Below are 6,621 nucleotides of genomic sequence, written 5' to 3'. Positions count from 1 at the left end.
CCTTGATCTTGGCCTCCGACAAGGTGTTGCCAAACTTTTCCTTGAGGTATAAAAACCCACGCCCATTCAGATCCATTGCCCGTACAAAACTTTTCATCAAGCCGAGCTTTATGTGGATTGATGGAAGGAAAACCTTGGCTGGGTCGACAAGGGCGACATGCTTCACGTTGTGTCGACCAGGTACATGCTCTTTTCGCTCTTCCCAATCTTTCTTCGACCAGTGATTCTTGTCGTCTCTGCTATCCCAGAGACAAAGGAAGCACATGTATTTCGTGCAGCCTGACTGCAGCCCTAACAACAGCGCCACCACTTTCAAGTCTCCGCAGATGTGCCAGTTGAAGTCATTGTACTTGATGGAATCAAGCAGCTGCCGCATAGTCTCATAGGTCTCTGTCATGCCGAACGCGTGAGCCAGTGGGACTGATGGTTTCTCGTTGCCATTGTGGAGCAAAACAGCCTTCAAGCTGTTCTTCCCCGAGTCGATGAAGAGGCGCCAGTCTGCAGGATCGTGATCACACCCAAGTTCTTTCAACAGAGCGTTGATGTCACTGCAGAATGTCATCGTGTGTTCAATCTCAAAGAACTCAGCCATGTCTCTGTGACGTGCTCTGAACAAGGATATCTTGGTGTTAGGTTCAAGTAGATTCCACTGCTGCAGCCTTGATCCAAGCAGCTCTGCCTTCGCCTTTGACAGCGAGAGATCTCTTACAAGATCATTTAAGTCTCCCTGGTTCAGAAGGTGTGATTCTTGAGTGTCGGGTTCAAAAGGATCATCATCACCATCCTCTTCACCACTGCTTACAGCTATGTTCTGATCAGCTGGAGGTGTTGGAACGGGGTTCTCGTCATCATGAGGCACAGGTTTACGAGCAGAGACGCAGTCAGCGTACTTGATGTGACCTTTATTCTTCTTGTTGAAGCCGGCGATGCTTGTGCAGCAGAAATAACAATCATCATGATGATTCTGCGGCTCACGCCATATCATGGGCACCGCAAATGGCATGCTCGCGCGCTTGCCCACCAACCACTGAGTCAAGGTTGTGTGACAGCTTGTGCAGCAGATGTGTGGTGCCCAGCTCTGTTCTTGGTCCCCCACCTTACACCCGAAGTAGTGAAAGTAGGCGGCCTTCATCTTCACTGCTGTAGATATACTTCGCTGTTGATCTTTTTTGGTATCCCGACCACAGACATAACAGAAGTTGTCAGGATGATTGGTACAGGAACGCCTACTCATCTTTATCTGAAAGAAAGAAATATAACACAAGTTAACAACAATTGTACGAAATAGACATGTTAAAGACATATGTAAATTTCATTGAAATCCTGACTTCTAGGCAATGGGAATATTTCTGTTCCTGAAAATCCTGACGTGATACAGCAAAACGGTTATGATTTTTGAAATCAGCGTACCCAAATTAGTCTTAATCACTTTACACATCTCCAGTAAAAAAAATTTTTGAAATTTGTTGTTCAGTGTAATTCAATCGATTTTTGTTGCTGCCTTACTTCCACGACAGATTATCGAAATTATTTTATCTCACCTGACGCTCCCTGACCTGTGCCGCCTCGCTCAATGCAGCCGTACCCTGCACGACTACTGCTACAACCCTTCCATGTACAAACACCTGGACCTCAAGCCTTTCTGGCCATCTCTCTGCGAGGAGGACCTTCTGGCTTTGAAGCCTCGTCTCACCCACACACGCTCGCTCGGTCTCTCGTGGACTGGAAACGATGGAAGATTCAGTCCTACGGTCCTTGAAAAGTGAGTAATTGAATACAAAGTTAGTAATCGATGGCCTGGGTTTAGGTGAACCGTCTCCACTTCTCTTTCATTCATTGACTCTCTCATTCTGATCAGTTTCCTCGCCTGTCTCGTCTCTCACCACTTCTCCGATCACCACTAAACTTCGTCGACATAATTAACAGATACAATTGTACTAAGTTTACTTACCACTCTTCAGTTTATCTTGGTTGGCCCAATTGAAATTGAGTTTTCTCAAAGTGTTTCCAATGCTGAAGTCACGGAATTCTGATGGTGGGCACCATTGCGTCACGGGATTGTTACGGCTGCTGCTTTTATTTAATTTAATTTATTTTTGTGTGGCACTTCCGTCCTTTGATATCCTTTACCATGTGTTTTGCAGTCCTTGACAGGTGGCTCTTCTGACGTCATTGTGCTCCAGGGTGGTTGTCGTTGTGCAGTCCTCACGTCCCATCACATACCATCCCATCACCATTACTTGACAGTTATATCCAACTGCTATTAATAACGGCCTCGTTTCCTTCATTGAGTTTCGTTTCTTCATTTTCAGACGTACAAACGCGCGCACACACACACACACACACACACACACACACACACACACACACACACACACACACACACACACACACACAGTATCCTTGCAGGAGTAAGGGGAGGGAGTTGTACCCATGACCTGACCCTGGGAATCCCCAGTAAGTTTGCAAAATTTCGTATAGATTGGTCCAGCCGTTTTTTTTCCGATGATTTTCAGACCGACACAAACAAACAGAGAATTTACTTGGGGGTGGGTTGTTCCCTTGACTTGACCCTGGGAACCACAAGCAAGTTTTTTTTGAAAGTTGGTGGGGATTGGCCCATCCGTTTCTTTTTATATGGGTATTTCCATGTGTCGTCGATCGGTAATTTAAACATACATGCACCCGGAGACGCCCAGAGTGTCAAACAATGTCCGAATTGGACAAACTAGTACGTGCCCGTTCATGCGTGGCCGTACGTGCAAAAATAAGAAAAATAACTTTCAAACCGCGTGCCAGAAACAACAACCACACAGGTCGTTCCTTCGCTCTCGCGTGCCCCGTACGTGCGCGGCCGTACATGCAACCCCCCCCCCCGACCCCCCAAAAAAACTTTCAACGACGTAAAAGTAAATGACGACTGGATTGGGGCATTGTGTTTATGTATAAATGCGCATAAGAAATGGAGAAATTATTAGAATACAGTGAGTCATCACTATCCCGAAGTCTGCACGTTGTAACCCGTAATGGGGAACGCGGCTGAGGATCTCTTCCCCATCGGCCACGCCTTCGCAGCAACGTGTCCTGTCATTGGTTGGTAAATAAATGGCCATAACTTGGGAATCACTTGTCCGATTAATATCAAACCTTGAAAAGGCACATCCTCAGGTCCCCAGCAATATAGCTGGCAAGTTTCAATTATATCGGACCAGTGGTTGTCGAGAAACAGCAGTCACACACACACACACACACACGCGACACACACATTGCTGGAATTATAGATAGATGTACTTGAAGTCTTGAACACTGAAGAACCCAAATCGCCCTTTCGCATTTTCAAAATCCGCCCGTTTTGTAGTACTTGGACGAAATATTACAGCATTTTACATCAGTCACGACCAATCGAATTTGCTACTCGTCGACCCCCGCCGACGTCGTCGTTTCTCAAGATGGCTCGGGGTAATGTTTTCTATGAACTCTAGTTATTGTAAAGATCTGCACGATAAAACCTGTATATTAAAAGAGTTGAAAAAAGATTGCTTTATTGAGGACTAGGAGGCAAAGGGGTTGTGGGGGGGGGGGGGTAAAGTGACTACCAGGTCACGCTGTGCAGGTCGACGCAGCAATATGCTTTCTCGACCTATGTGTCCATTTCCCGTTGAAAATGTCCGACAGGGCCGGCCCGCAGTTCGCTGTATTTACAGTTACAGATGGGAGGGACCATCTCCCCACGCAAGGCGTCCTCGACAGCTGACCTGGCGATTTGCTTCATCAAACGTATTGGTCCATTTCCGATGAAAGGTATCCGTCAGTGCCCCGTTCGGTGGTCCGCATTATCTCCGAACGGTCCATTTTCAATCAAAAGTGTCCCACGTAGCAGAGTGTTTGCCTTCTCTGTATATTCCCTACCAAAACGGTCTGGCAGGACCAGTCTTGCGGGACCTAGACATCCAGCCTGGAAGTTCGCCTTCTCTCCGTACTTGTCCACTTCCTACCCAAAGCATCCTCGATGGTCACACTGGTCCGGCAGTTGGCTTTGTCGACATCCGGGACCATTTCCCACACCAAATGTCCGACAGTCTGCCCGGCGATTTGCTTGATCAAACATGTGTCCGTTTCCCACAGAAAGCGTCCTACCTGGCAGTTCGCGCATGCCGGATCCGCATGTTCAGCAGTTCACAGAATCCACATACAGGTAGGTACATTTCCAATCAAAATCATCCCACAGGCTCGTCGGCAGTTCACTGTATCAATGCAATGGCCCATTTCCTCCAAAATCTCTCCTGCAGGTCTGGCCAGGTGGTTGAGTTGATCTCAGTACTGATGCTTTTCCCACCAAAAGCGTCTAACACGTCCAGTCGGGCACTTCACTTTCTCCATGTGCAGATCCACTTTCTCCATGTGCAGATCCACTTTATCCATGTGCAGATCCACTTTCTCCATGTGCAGATCCACTTTATCCATGTGTAGATCCACTTTCTCCATGTGCAGATCCACTTTCCCATAAAATAGCATTCTACAGGGCTGGTCCAGCAGGTCGTTTTCTCCTTGTTCGAGTTAAATTCCATCCCAAACCATTGTACCTGGCCTGCGCAGCAGTTTGCTTTATCAATGTAATCGGCCGTGTCATGCCAACAAGGTCCTACAGGGATGGCCCAATGGTTCTCTTTCTTTACATATGGGTCCATTTCCCACCTAAAGCTTTCTCCAGGTTCAGCTCTGCAGTTGGGGGGGGGGGGGGGAGGATGTCGACTCTCAAAGTGGAACCAAACAATTTGTTTCCACATCAATTCGATATGTCACAGAATACACCTCAAAGGTGTATTGAAGTACATCGTGGCTATTTTTAACACTTATAAACCAAATAGTTAATTAATGAGGATCTCCACACAGAAAAGTTTCAAGTTCCTATTTCAAACGGTGTAGGAGGAGTTACAGGGGTAAGACAGACGGACGGACGGACGGACGGACGGTGGAGACAATCACAATATTCCCGCTTTTCTTCGAAAGCGCAGGAATAACAATCTGCATGAGACGTCATTCCTATGGTGAAAATGATGTCAATCCCACAAGTGGTGGTAGACAAAAACCGTACTCACTTTCTGCATGGACAAACAAACAAACAAGCAGTCATAGACTGGTACTTACGAAATCGTCAACTTGACCTCTGACCTTGTCTAATAAAAGCTGTCTCCGGAGAAGGTAGCGACGCAAACCAGAAGTTTCTACGATGATTCTGTACAAAACCATCAAAAATCGAATGTTTGACCTCACTGTGACCTTGACCTTTGACCGATTTTGACCAAAATCGAATCAGCGCGAGCCATCACCCTCCTGAATCACGTGGTGTAATTTGACATTGGTAACTTCTTCCGTTCTCGAGTTATCGTGCCTAAAAACAAACACACAAACACACACACAAACAAACACACAAACAGAGGACGGTAGTGATCAATCTACGAAATCTAAAGATTTCGTAAGTAACAAACGGTTTGCTATGGCTATGGTGTCCTGTGTCCCTTTTATCACACCGACCACACTGGTGAGAGGAGCCCTCGATGAAGCGTGTTCACCTCTGATCCCGTCATCGCCATTGAGAACCAGGCACGTCTGAGCCCCTGATGGCGAAGCGTCATTCACCTGAAGACCTTCACCACCTGCCGGTGACGTCATGACACCACTCTTCGGAGACTCGTGATCTTCATCGCTCTGCTGGCGTTCTTGCGATTCACTCGGTTCCTTCACGAAGATCCACAACCAGGTGGGTTTCTTGGGTGTTGATCCCGGATTTTCTTATTTTTTCAAAGTTCCCAACCAAACGAGACCCTGCAACGTTTAATGTAAAAGTTACCCTCGCCATAAAGACAACGAAAACAACAACAATTTGTCTTCGGACACAGAAAAAAGCGGAAGAGTCCGAATGCCCTCATGAGGACACGTGGATATTTTGGGCTTTATACACCACAACGTACAGCGAGTTGGAAGACCGATTGATGTTGCACGTGCGATGGATAACAACTGAATGGTTCGATCTCGGGGAGGGCGAAACGGGGGAGGAGAAAGGGGCGTGGAAAGACGGAAGGCGGAGCCACACGTCTCGGAGGCGGGACCAGCGTTCTGGCGCCGCTCGCCATTGGTCCTCATCGTGGCCCTCCTGTGGCTCCGCCTTCGTGTTTCCACGCCCCTTTCCCTCCGTTCTGGCGCCGCTCGCCATTGGTCCTCATCGTGGCCCTTCCGTGGCTCCGCCTTCGTGTTTCCACGCCCCTTTCCCTCCGTTCTGGCCTTCTTCGACTTCACACTCCTGAAATATGTAATTTTCAGTCCAGTAAATTGGCATATCGCTTCGTTGGTGACGTCATTGGAGAGAGTTTTTGAGGCATAATCGATTCATTCTGTTTTTTTCGTTGCGTTGCGTTCCTCGCATCAAACTCACGCACAACTCGAGATGTCACTTCCTTGATGACGTCATTCGTTACGTCACCTGTGAACAGCACCAAATGCACCATTCAGCCTCTTTTTAATAAACCCGATTCTTCATTGTCGAGATAAACTGGAAGAGCTGAGCGGCTCGTCCGTTATTCCTCGTCAATTTGATTACACGAGACGTTGACCCTCTTCGAT

Source organism: Eptatretus burgeri, unplaced genomic scaffold, assembly GCF_056783735.1.
Source record: "Eptatretus burgeri isolate ZD-2024b unplaced genomic scaffold, Ebu_testis_v1 Ebu_testis_scaffold_3170, whole genome shotgun sequence".
Taxonomy (NCBI): domain Eukaryota; kingdom Metazoa; phylum Chordata; class Myxini; order Myxiniformes; family Myxinidae; genus Eptatretus; species Eptatretus burgeri.
Note: the sequence above shows the minus strand (reverse complement) of the source record.